Source organism: Trichechus manatus, unplaced genomic scaffold (assembly GCF_000243295.1).
Source record: "Trichechus manatus latirostris isolate Lorelei unplaced genomic scaffold, TriManLat1.0 scaffold00037, whole genome shotgun sequence".
Taxonomy (NCBI): domain Eukaryota; kingdom Metazoa; phylum Chordata; class Mammalia; order Sirenia; family Trichechidae; genus Trichechus; species Trichechus manatus.
In genome coordinates this window covers 9,734,855-9,747,614 of record NW_004443973.1, presented here as the reverse complement: position 1 = coordinate 9,747,614, position 12,760 = coordinate 9,734,855, and the positions used below count along the sequence as shown (strand labels likewise).

At 42.4% G+C, this 12,760-nt stretch overlaps 1 protein-coding gene across 2 annotated transcripts in view; it reads right to left on the bottom strand.

Annotated features, from left to right (window-relative positions):
- WIPF1 (WAS/WASL interacting protein family member 1) overlaps positions 1-11,774 on the bottom strand; it is a 95,969-nt gene extending 84,195 nt beyond the window's left edge. For both annotated transcript variants that reach the window (XM_023730554.1, XM_023730553.1), the window contains exon 1: positions 11,271-11,774. The gene's annotated coding sequence lies outside the window, so the exon portion shown is untranslated. The remainder of the gene's footprint in view (positions 1-11,270) is intronic.
- Positions 11,775-12,760: the final 986 nt, after the last annotated feature.

Sequence of the window (12,760 nt, the reverse complement as noted above, 5' to 3'; positions counted from 1 at the left end):
AAAATATCTGTGATGTCTATTAGTGACAAAGGCACATGTTACTAATGCTAGTTTGCTGGCTATATTCATAATTGAAGGAAATGTAAAATTTCAGTTAGAGGTTAGTGAAAATAAAGATGTAATATTTTCCCCATCCAAGTCGCAGACATCAAGTTAAAAACCTCTGTGTTAGAGGATGTAGCATATCTTGAAACGATAGACAGTTCTTCTAAAATCAAATATTGGCACTGTCTAAAAATCAGTCTAGTGCTTTGTGGGTGGGTATAAGGACTCCTCACATACCCTTGGAATCCACCATATGTGTCGGCATTTACCGTGTTTATGAAAGATCACTTTAAAAAAAAAATCACGTGGTACTGCTAGTCCAGCTGAGAAATAAATCAACTTTGAAAAGAGTCCCCACAGCTGCAAAAGGCAAGTGTTTGGCACTAATCAGTCAGGATTAGTGGAGCTTGGCTTATAATGAAACTTTCACCTCCTCTGGGTAGTTAGTTGCCAACTGAACTATGGGAGCAAATAAGCCATGTTTTGAAGTAAGAACCACTTTTCTAATAACAGGTAGGCTTGGAGTAGAAAGTAGGTAGAAGCGAGATGTTGTTTTCCTGCAAAATTCAAATCTTAAGCTTGGGACCCTCCGAAAACAGGAATCAAAATTATGGTTTTGGGAGCCCTGCTTGACCTCTGCTTATTACTTTTCCAGTTATACCCACTTCAGTTATTTTCCTTCTAGATGGTGAAGAACAGTCTGGGACGCTGTCAGCAGGCCCATGTCAGCAAAGTAGTGAGCTTGGGATGCGATTATAGGTATAAACTTTTCCCTCTTGGATCCTAACTGAAATTTGTCATCCTCTGCTCACAGAAATGTCTTTAGTATGGTCAATTTTATGGGGGTGAGGTGGGGTAATAGTCAAGATATTTGACAACCAATATGGCACAGGCACTAACCAATAAGAACAATGTCTGATGCTTGGGAGAACCATGCTTTGCCAGGTACTAATCCTTTACTTGTTGAATTATGGGAAAGGTCTCAGAGGTCCAAGGGGAAAACTCAGGTGACTGAAGGCAGTGATGATTCACCAACTGACTTTGAAGCATCTCAATACCACATAATGACATAAAAATATCTGTGATGTCTATTAGTGACAAAGGCACATGTTACTAATGCTAGTTTGCTGGCTATATTCATAATTGAAGGAAATGTAAAATTTCAGTACAGCTACAACCAATAATAACCAAACAAGACTGAGCATCAACTGTGGTGGTGGGGGCTGCTCCTGCAAGGATCCCCACAGAGATGCCTGGCATGGGAGCTAACACTAGCCCTGTAGTGCTCTGACTGGCTTGCACTCTGAGGACAGAGCCCAGAGCTGAGGTCAGAGCCTCCAGATCTTGGACTGCTTCCAGTGCTCTCAGAATCTCTCAGGTCTCCTCAGGGCTGGCTGGCTGGCAGTCTCCCAGCTACCAGGCGCCTTCTTTGAGCAGCCTGGGACGGCTGTTGCCGGCTGGCACCAACGAGTTTCTGTATGAGAGAGGGTCGAGTGTTTCCTTGTGGGTTTGATGGAGGGCATAACCTCAGTCCATAGGTGTCATACCACCCAGGTAGCCCCACTGCTGCTTGGGGTAGAGGCCAAACAGAAGTCTTCTTTGTGTCCTCCCACTTTAAGTAGCTATCTGAAATTTTTTAATGGAGCCCAGGTTTTAGGTTTATCACAAAGGAGGTCATTCTGCATTAATTCTTGGTCTACGTTATGTTATTGAAATGCTCTGGTTTGTTTTGCTTTACTCAGTACTTCTGGGAAGTAGAGTAGTGAAGGCTTTGGATACAGAGAGTCCTGAGTCTGTGCGAATTCTGGCTCTGTGGTCCATGGTCAAGTCACTTTACCCTTCAGAGGCAGTTTCTACCTCTGTAAATGGAGGTCATAATAGAGCCTACCTCACAGGCTGGTTAAGGGTTTAATGAGATTATTTAAAGACACGTGATAAATGGTGTTCTTCTAAATTGAGGACAAGATTGAGAATAAACGCTTAGTCTCAGTTTGGGCTAGAATAATGCCAGTGTTATTCCAGGGTATCAATTTAAGTATTTTTAAAATAGATGATTTTTGTTCACTTAATCTGATTAAAAAAGTAACTTTAGAGGTCAAAACATAAGTTAACAGTCCTGCATAGGCTTAGATCCAACCCATGAGAACTCAAGAGTTCTACCTATTGAATGAAGATAACATTATACCCTCTTTTTCACAGGAAAATAACATAGATTAGTTAATACTGGTATAACTAGCTAATGTCTGTTTCAATGACAATAAATGCAATTTCCATTATCTTTAAGATAACATTTACATAAACATAAAAAATGAAAACCTCATTTGTCTTGATACATAATTAATACATATCAATTGTCTTGATACATAAGCAAAAAAAAGCTTGATTTGTTCAGGTATTGACTATTAAAAAAATTGTTTCTGCCCATTGTTTGAATTTTTTTTTTTTTTTTACTAAAAAAGAATTACGAAATCACTGTGGCTTAAGCAGAGCCTTGGTGGCGCAGTGGATAAGAGATAGGCTGCTAACCAAAAGGTCGGCAGTTCAAATCCACCAGCCTCTCTTTGGAAACCCTAGGGGGCAGTTCTACTCTGTCCTATAGGGTTGCTATGAGTTGGAATCAACTCGACGGCAACAAATTTTTTGTTGTTGTTTTTTGGTGGCTTAAGCAGTGAAAGACAAGGCCTAAGATAAAAATCCTGACGCTTCTACTCTTATTTACCCAAGAGAACATTCTCTTTCTGAATTCAGTCCCAGAAGTCAATCAATCAATGCATAAGTCATTATGCAGAGTCCCATTCCAGATTATTTATAGGAGTTTTAGAATTCAGGAGTAATATTAAACCATGAAGACCATTAAGGAAGATGAATCTGTCTAAGATTCTCACTCCTATACCCAGACATGTATATTTAACTGCCTACTCAATGTCTCCACTTGGATATCTAACAGGCATCTCAAACTCAGCACATCCAAAACTAAACTCCTGATCTCTTCCCTCTAGCTCCATCTTGGTCTGCTTACAGACTTTCTGTCCATCTCAGTTTGCCAGCATTTCCTTTGCTTAGGCTGAAAAACTTGGGGTCTTCCTTGAATCCTCTCACACTTATTATTATTCAATTTGGCAGCTAATCTTGTTGGTTCTACCTTCAAAATAACCAGACCCTAATTACTCCACACCACCTCCTACTGCTGCCACCCAGTGCGCCATCATCACTCACCCGGAATACTGCAACAGCCTCCTCAGTAGTCTCCCTGCTCCTACTCTTGCTTTCCTACAATCTATTCTCAACATAGCAGCCAGAGGGATTCTTGAAAATGTAAAGTCAGATCATTCTCTCTCCTCTGCTCAAAGTCCTCCTTCTCGCTGAGTGAAAACCGGAGTCCTACTATGGCCCGCAAGGCCCTACAGGGTCCCCTCTCCTACTTCTCTTCTCCTCACTTACTCTGCCCTAGTCACACTGGTTCCTTGTTATCCTTGAGTATTACCAACCATGCTCCTGCCTTGCTGCCCTGGTGCTAGAAGTCTTTTCCGCAAGTATCTGCATGGGGAGTTCTCTTACCTCTTTGCTCAAATGCCAACTTCTCCACGACAGTCACTCTAACCTCCACTCTTAAATCCACACACCCACCACAGTGCTCCTGTTATTCATTTTCCATAGCACTTATCACCTTCTAATCTTCTAATATATTATGAGATGTACTACTTTATTAGGTTTAATGTTTATTGTCCACATCCCCCAACTAGAATATACAATTCACATGGAAGGTGCTCAATAAATGCTTCTGAAGTAGGGGGGGGAAAAAGGCAAAATCACCCACTGTCCAAAAAGGGCCTTGTGGTTTCTAACAGCAGTACCCACATACTATACCTCATTTTCTTTTTTTTAATAATGCTTGTGGCATTTTGAAGAGAAGCAACAAAGTAGGACTGACACTAAGGAGAGGCTGCTGTCTGCCCAGGAAAGACCTTAAAAATGGCATTATTGGGGAGGGGTAGATCACTACATTTTAAGCACATGACTTCACCATAGAGGTCCTAAAATGTCCCTTTATCTGGGACTCAGAGGTGATCAGACTAAGAATGACTGACCCACATTTCAAACTCACAAGATGCTGCTGAACATGCCACAATTTATAAATGATGTCATTTCTTTCCAGTGACTATGTCCATTGTCCAGGATATACCCTTTATGAAAAAATGCTACCCAGGAAGCTGAGTTAGTATTAGAAGATGGTTCAGTGATCTTGGAATCAGAGCTAAGGATGGGTAAGCCTCCTGAAGACTGCTTAATCCAGGCCATAGTGAGCCCTGATCTTTGCCCATATTTCACAACAGAAACCCCTCTCAATCCATATTCATGTCCACAAAATTCAGGGTCTCTCCTCCTAGCCAGACATGAGCAACCACTGGGGATTTTTCCTATCTGAACTGTCCTCTCCTTTGGTCTATGAAGACCATCACCATTTATTGCAGATAAACTTTCTCCAGGTAGGATGTATTACGTTTCTACTTACAAAATTACAACTACATTCCAGTACCATCTGCCAGAAATTAAGCAGATGTCACTCTTCCTGGAGTTTTGGGTTCTCAAACTCCTGTCTCTTAGTTTATTCCCATTAGGCATGGGTCTGACCTCTGTAGATCTCAGAGGGGCACCTATATCCAGATTCAGAGTGTTTGGGACCCCTCAACATTGCTCCCTTCTGTAGTGACCAGTGACTTTGCCAGGAAGCTCTAAGAAAAAACGTTATTTTTTCTAAGACTAGAACCATCTCTAATTAGCTAGTTTGCCTTTAGACAAATCACCTAACCTTTCTGGGCCTCAGTTTCCAAATCTAATAATGAGGAGATTGCACTCTCTAAGCACAATTTTAAATTCCTTCTATTTCTAAAACTTCAGGACTCTATTCTTTACCTATTCCTGTAAGTTTTACATAATGACAACAACATCTGAAAGTCTCTTTCCTAAACTTTTCCCAAGGCCAGATGTTCCTGGCACTGAAATAGAGGAAAAAAACAGTTTTTGAATAACCTAACATTTTTTACTTTTAGAGAAAATTATCCTCTGGCCTTTTCAATTCCCCTTCTCCTACTGCAATCTCCTTATGAATCCTTAAAGAAGTTTTAAAAAAGTAAACTATTCACCCTTCCTGATTTGTCTGGGTCCATCTAATAACAACATTATTTTTTTTTTTCAAATTATTTTCCTATATAAAGCCTCTCAAACATTTTTATTCTGGTAACTGCTCTCATTAGTCCTGATTTGTGCCCGTTCTTCAGGGAGGGCTATTAAATGCTCTGGGGGAAGAGGAATAAAAAGCTTGAAGGCAGGACTGCGAGAGGAAGCATGCTGTCCATGCACGTAAGTTCTAGACTGGGTTTTTCAGAAGGTGATGGGCATGCAACAGCAAGGTGGGAGCTGGAAGTGGAAAGAAGAGGAAAAACAGAGGGAAGAAGGGCAAAGGCAAACTTATTTGCTTTGAAAGAGGTTTTACGCAAAGCCCTGGTGGCAGTTCATCAAGAATGTTCATTTAGTTAAATGACTTCTAGAAGTGGAAATTTCCTCAGAAGTCATACCTCAGTGAGAAGGCAGAGCTGGAATACCAGTTTTCTCCCTCTAACAGCTCCTTCTGTGCAGCCTTCTACAGAGAAGCTGGTAAGGTATTGGGCAGCCCCGTCTATTAGTCCCACAACCAGTTTTCAGGAGTCAGGATCATTCTACAGGTCTCTAAATCCTATAAGGAAGATCAAATCTTTCCATTGTTGGCCTGGAAATCAAAGATGTCCCAAATCACATTCAATATATCAGTGATTCACTGAAATAACAGTAAACCTCTATCTAGCAAACTCTACAAATGAATCTATAGGCAGAACATATGCATAACCTCCTACTCTGAAATTAGCAGCATATTCCAAATAACTGAAGGTTCCAAGATATCATCTGATGACTTATAACTGAGGAGATACATGCCCTAAAGAGTTTTCCTCTATTACAATACATGTGTGTACATGCACGCAAGCACGTGCATATCCTACTATTAAAAAAAAACTATTCTTAAGCCACACTGCTATCACAAACCAATACAACATGTGCACTTAAAATATAACATATTATTAAAATCCAGGCACAAACACAAGTAGAAAGGAAGCCTAATTCATACCAGAAAAGATCAAAATAGACACTGTGGTAAGTATCTATCTAGTGAGACAGTCTCAAAGCAATACCCTCTAATTAGCATTGAGACATTACAGTGTTACTGGTACATAAACACCTCCTGGTAGAATTTAGCATAGGAATACATCAGAACCAAACCAGTTGCTGTGCAGCTGATTCCGACTCATGGCGGCTCCACGTGTTGCGGAGTGGAACTGCACTCCATTGTGTTTTCAAGGCTGTGACCTTTTGTCAGGAGACTGCCAGGCCTTTCTTCTGAGGTGCCTCATGGGGTTCCAACTGCCAACCTTTCAGTTAGTAGCCTAGCACTTAACTGTTTGCCCCATCCAGGTGCTCCTGGCACAGGCATAGGTGTCTCTCAAACTCAGAGTGTTGTACCAGGACAGGGTTTCGCTTCAAGGACCCATCTTTTCCCAGCTTGTTCTTTTCCAGGAAGAGCTTTCTCTGCCCATGAGTGAGCGAGTGAGTCAGTAAATAAATAAATTCAACTCTTGTCATTTTTTGATGCTTTTTTTGGGGGGGTGCACTAAGAGGCTTTTTTTTTTTTTAAATCAGCATCAACCCTCTACCTGATAAAGAAATGACGGGAAATTGAAACAGCAGAGTGAAAAACTGAGTCAGGCATAGGTACAGTCCCTTCCCTGGAAGCGTCACATAGTATACACTACCATTAATGCTACTTTATTTAGATGAGCAGCATCTCCAGCAAATGAATCGTTCAAGCATTGGATGGTCTTTCTGACCATTTCCTTCCCGAAAATCTGTAATCTAGACACCTGCCATGGCCACCCCTCCAGAATAGCCCCACTGGTCTTGCTTGTTTTTTTGGGACAACAGTGCAAATTCTCTTTGGGTTATTACCCAGAGGTGAAATATAAACATTTTGTTTGAGGCATTCCTGAAGCAAAATGATAACGACCCCATAATCTGAGGCATCTTCAAGTCTATGGCTTTGGTGGCGGGTAGTGGGTGGTATGAGAAGACATAATGTCTACCTGATTTGCAGAAGGTATGTCTATTCCTGCATAGAGTCTGGTTTTAGTCAACAGAACCAAGAATAAGGCTTTTCCTGAAGTTTATGTAGCCCAAAAAACTATAAATCATGGGAGGAATAAAAAGCATTACCAAAACTATTTCTTCTCCTCCCTTTCTTATCCTCCCCGTCAGTTCTCCCAAACCAAACTGCTTAATGACTGAGATTTCGTGTAACACTGCAAAGTCTAGATAAAAAATCATACCGTTGAAACACATGCTCTTTCCCAAGAGTGCAGACCACAGGAGAAAACTGGCTCAGAGCAGTTGATCCGGACATTCAAACTTGCATATATAATACTTTAAAAAACTTATGGTTCCCATGGTCTCAGGAAACATCGAGCTCAATTGGCATAACATAGTTTATAAAGAAAATGTTCTACATTCTACTTTGATGAGTAGCATCTGGGATCTTAAAAGCCTGTGAGTGGCCATCTAAGATACTCCACTGCTCTCACCCCATCTGGAGCAAGGGGAGAATGAAGAAAACCAAAGACACAGGGAAAGATTAGTCCAAAGGATTAACAGACCTCAACTACCACAGCCTCCACCAGACTGAGTCCAGTACAACTAGATGGCCTGGCTACCACCACCGACTGTTCTGACACGGATCACAGTAGAGGGTCCGGACAGAGCTGGAGAAAAACACAGAACAAAATTCTAACTCACAAAAAAAAAAAAAAAAAAGACCAGACTTACTGGTCTGACACAGACTGGAGAAACCCCGAGAGTATGGCCCCTGGACACCCTTTTAGCTCAGTAATGAAGCCACTCCTGAGGTTCACCCTTCAGACAAAGATTAGAGAGACCCATAAAACAAAACGAGACTAAATGGGCACAGCAGCCCAGGCGCAAGGACGAAAAGACAGGAAAGCTAGTAATAGGGAACCCAAGGTCGAGAAGGGGAGAGTGCTGACATATCGTGGGGTTGGTAACCAGTGTCACAAAACAATATGTGTACTAATTGTTTAATGAGAAGCTAGTTTGTTCTGTAAACCTTCATCTAAAGTACAATAAAAAAAAAAAGAGAGAGACAGAGAAAAAAATCCCTATGGTTCCCCTTATTTCTTAGTGTGATGGTAATGATAACAATAATAATACCTTATCATGCCCAGGAACCTTCTCTCTGAGAAGCTCAGAGAGCTGGGCCTCCAGACTTGATGATGCCAACGCGAAAGATTGCCAAGGATGAATTCTGTTGGAAAGGTTGCACTCAGCAAAGTTTTACTTTTTCCCTACTAGCCTGAATGTTCTGTATATACCACCATTTTATCCCTCTGAAAACCATGCTGCCTAACCATTCGTGGATGCTGAGTCTGAAGTGTAACTCTCATATGTCTGGGATTCTGGGGAGAAGGAGATTGCCTACACGTCAAGCCCTGGGGTAGAAGAGGGATTTGCTAAGTCAGCCCCACTGCTCTCCTTAGCTAGGGAATTCAGTAACATGCCCATATAGCCCCTCCCCATAAAATCTACCATTTTCTCTCCAGATTAAAGGTGACCATTCATGTCTTTCCATTTCTGACCCTCAAATTGAACTCAGAGTTCAACTTTGGCAGTAATTCCTGTCTAAAAATCAAATTCAAGATTAATACTCCAGGCACTCTCCACTGTCCAATAGGATCTACTACCTTCTGCCATGCCATGTCCTCCTCTTTTTTTTCAGAACCACTTCCAGATTTGGGGATCAGAGGTGTTGCATAATGATGACACTTTATAAGCCTTTTCTTGCATCTCAAACCCAAAGGAATACAGCAGAGGTAGAAAGTCAGAGACAGGAATTAGAAATACCTAGGGAGAGGGAAGATGTCCCTAGCAGAAATGGAAACAGCTTTTGGAAAGATGCATTTGCAAAAAAGACATCGGGTCCATCTGGGAAGTATTTTAACAAAATAGAAAGCCCTTTTCTACTATGGGCACCTCATCAACAGACTAAAAAAATCCCTGAACAACAGAGTTCTATGACCAATTTAAAAAAGCAAAACAAAACCGAAAGAAGAGTTCTTTCTAGGGAAGTCTTGTTGTTAGGTGCCGTCGAGTAGTTCCGACTCATAGCAACCCTGTAGGACAGAGCAGAACTGCCCCATAGGGTTTCCAAGGAGCGGCTGGTGGATTCGAACTGCCGACCTTTTTGGTTAGCGGCATAGCTCTTAATCACTGAGCCACCAGGGCGCCACCAGGATGTCTAAACCAAAAAAAAAAACCAAACCCATTGCCGTCGAGTTGGTTCCTACTCATAGTGACCCTACAGGACAGAACAGAACTGCCCCATAGAGTTTCCAACGAGGGCCTGGTGGATTCAAACTGCCGACCTTTTGGTTAGCAGCCGTAGCACTTAACCACTACACCACCAGGAAACCAGGATGTCTAGCCACTGCTAAACTGTAAGCCTTTTCCTAGTGCTCAAGGGCAGGCACCATATATGAGGCCTTCCCACTGCAATTCCTGTTTGTCCTTCTCCTCCACGCATTGTTCAAACGGCTCCAGCTACCAATAATGTCCAATCCTTCCTTCACCCCCTCCCATGCCCCAAGAAAACATAGGCTGCCACTGTGAGAGTCTGTATAGGGTTTCTGACAACACTTGAATTGAGATCTCCAGCTTAGACTCCTCCCTTATTCTGTCTGCTTCCTCTCCATTTTCTTGCACAACATGGTAGTAAGAAATGAAAAAAATGTGGCTGTCTGAGGACATAATCAAAAATGATTTTTCTCTTTCATCACTGCCCTGGTTATTTTGTATTACTAGGATATAAACAACACATGAGTCTACTAACCCCTCACTACTTGTTAGCTTGTTTTTCAGTACAGACAGATTTCAGAACACTGGGTTGGAATGAAGAGATTAAACAAGATGCTCCAGAGCCAGGTCTTTCTCCTTTTCATCCTCCTCCCTGCCTCTATTAACACATTAACATGTTAGCTCAAAGAAGAAATTAGTACGTTTTCAAAAACATCCAGAAAAAACTCAGCTGCCTTGCTGGATGACCCTTTCTAGTGCTTAACAGTCCAAGAATGTAGTAACTTCCTTCTCCTAACTCAGATCTGAGACATTTTCCTTTTTCGTATAGGTCTGAAAGCAGCTGGCTCTAGGACGCTGTGCCTCTTAGGGCGTTGTGCCTTCTACTGACTTGAAGTTCTTTTAAACTGTCTCTCATTGGCCATAGGATGAATAATCCTGGGCCCTTCAGATGGTTCTGGCATCATATTTTCCAGCCTTTGAACCATCTTTGTGGCTCTTCTCTGGACTTTTCAAATCTTCCTTTCAATAGGAAGCATAAGGCTGAGGACAGAAAGCTCTAGTAACAGATCTCATGGCTTCTTCAGGCCCTGCTCAACCGACTGCTGGGCTTCTGAAGCTCTGACTTCCTCATCTTACATTCAAGCTGCCCACCCCCACTCCCATTTTATGTTAGGAAGAGAAGGAAAGAAAAATAAAAATAAAAAGGAAAGAAAGGAAGGAAGGAGGGAGAAAAAAAGAAAAGGAAACTTAAGAACTTGTAAAGACATGAAAAATTATTGTAGCATGAAATACATGACTCATTTTACCAGACGAAAAGTGCATAAAAATAACAAACTTTTGCATACGGCATCGTAGCAAATGTTTTTACACACAGTATCTTCTGTATTTTCTAAGGCCCTTTGAACACCAGCATATATGCCTGCAAACACAAGATGATTTTTGTCCTTTCTCAGATTTACACTAATAAGTAAAAATGAGAAGAGCTTAGCTGAATTCCACAAAATAAGCTATTTAATGAACTTCTGAAGTTTTGTTGTTTTAGAGGACTCAGAAGTTCTAAACAGGGAAGCAAGAGTTTCTGAGAATTTCATTTTCACCATAATGACTCAATCTGTGTTCCTCTAACAACACAAGGTTATCAGTTAAGCACTGGCTCTAAGATTCAAAGCCAGGGACATTTCTTTACATTAGAGAAATGGTTAGACAGTTTACGGAAAGAGAATCAGGTATTTCAGAGTGGCTGTGAAAGGTTTTTCGCGGGGGGAAAACGCACTAACCTGTGTTGTTTTAAATCCGCTGTAAAGGAGCAAGTTCTCAAGTTCCCCTGCTAACTTCTGGTCCCTTTCCTGTAAATGTTGCATGTGACACTACACTTCCTCACTGCACCTTCTTCAATTTGCCTCTCTAACCAGTCAGAGGCATGTGATAAATTGTCTCGCTGCTTGTTTCATAGTGGTGTGACCCTGTGTCTAAAGAAATGGCTGTCAGTTCCAGGTGTTCCTCAGGCACAGTTAAAAAGGAGATAAGCCTGGAGGGAGGCAGGGGAGAGTACTCTGTGGACTCATGGCACTTCTGGGCCCACAAGGAGAGAGAGGAGGAAAGGGAAAGACAGAAATTGCTGAGCTCCCAGGATCGCCCATCCTGGGATGGGGTTTGCAACTGAGAAGGGGCATACCCATGCCGCTCACAGCAGAACCTAGGGCTTGGGCACTCTGCTGTCGCCAGGACAACCCCTGAGGCCTGGGACTGCTGAGGAAGAGCCCACGATAGCGCTGCTCCCAGGAGGTCCCCAGCAGTGAGCACCTTTGTGGCTCCTCTCTGGAGGGCTCCGCCATCAAATGGGCACACCCAGGTCTCAGCTCACATTTCTGCATCCTGCAGTGACAATGGCCGCTCACCCTGAATTTCCTGGGACAGTCTCGAGTTCACATCTACTCTATCTAGTCATGCTGTCAGACAGTGTGCCCTAGTTCTTGGTTCAGAAAAAAACAAAGCCACTGCACTCTCAGCTTCCCAAGGCTAAGTAACTGGCAGACATTTCCCCCTTGCTGGCCTCCAAAACACGCCAGCCTTCTGGTTTCCCCTGAAAGGGCTGGCACTGTCTTTCTGCAGATGGCGATAGGTTCCTGGCAGCATGTGAGCCCCGGGCTTGGCAAGAGCACCAGGGAGAGTGTCCCCAAGGTGCCCCTCTGTGTCCACCGACAGGTGGGAAGACTGGAAGAGAGCTGGGGCAGGGACACAGCGAGAAGCCCGAGAGCGCCATTTCTAGTTTTCTTTTTCCCATAGTCGGTGCCTTCCTCTTCCCTTTTATAATTCTCCTAGCTCTCAGGACGGTCCAACATATTGGAAAGTGTGGATGTAGGAAGTGGTGTGTGGGAGCAAAACGATGTCTTGCACCAATGGGGAATATTCTGCAATTTGTACAATCTGACTTAGTGCAGAAACCCCAAAGTTGTTCTATTCAGTTACCCTAGCATAAGCCTCTATTTTTCTAAAAAATGCTTCTAAAGGGATTTTTGTTTTTTTACAAAGATAACTGTAGACAAGTACTGTTCCAAGTCTTGAAAATATTACCCTATAATTCCCCAATGAAGTTTTCCATGTGAGAACAGAGTAAAGAAACGAGTCCTGAGCGTCAGAACTTTGGACAACAGTAAAACTCTGAAGTCTCACCACCCGATTGCATTTCTTTGAAAACATGTACGTATAACTGTTTTACCATTTTGACAGCTGATGGCTGGTTTTCTGACTGAACTGAACAGTTAGA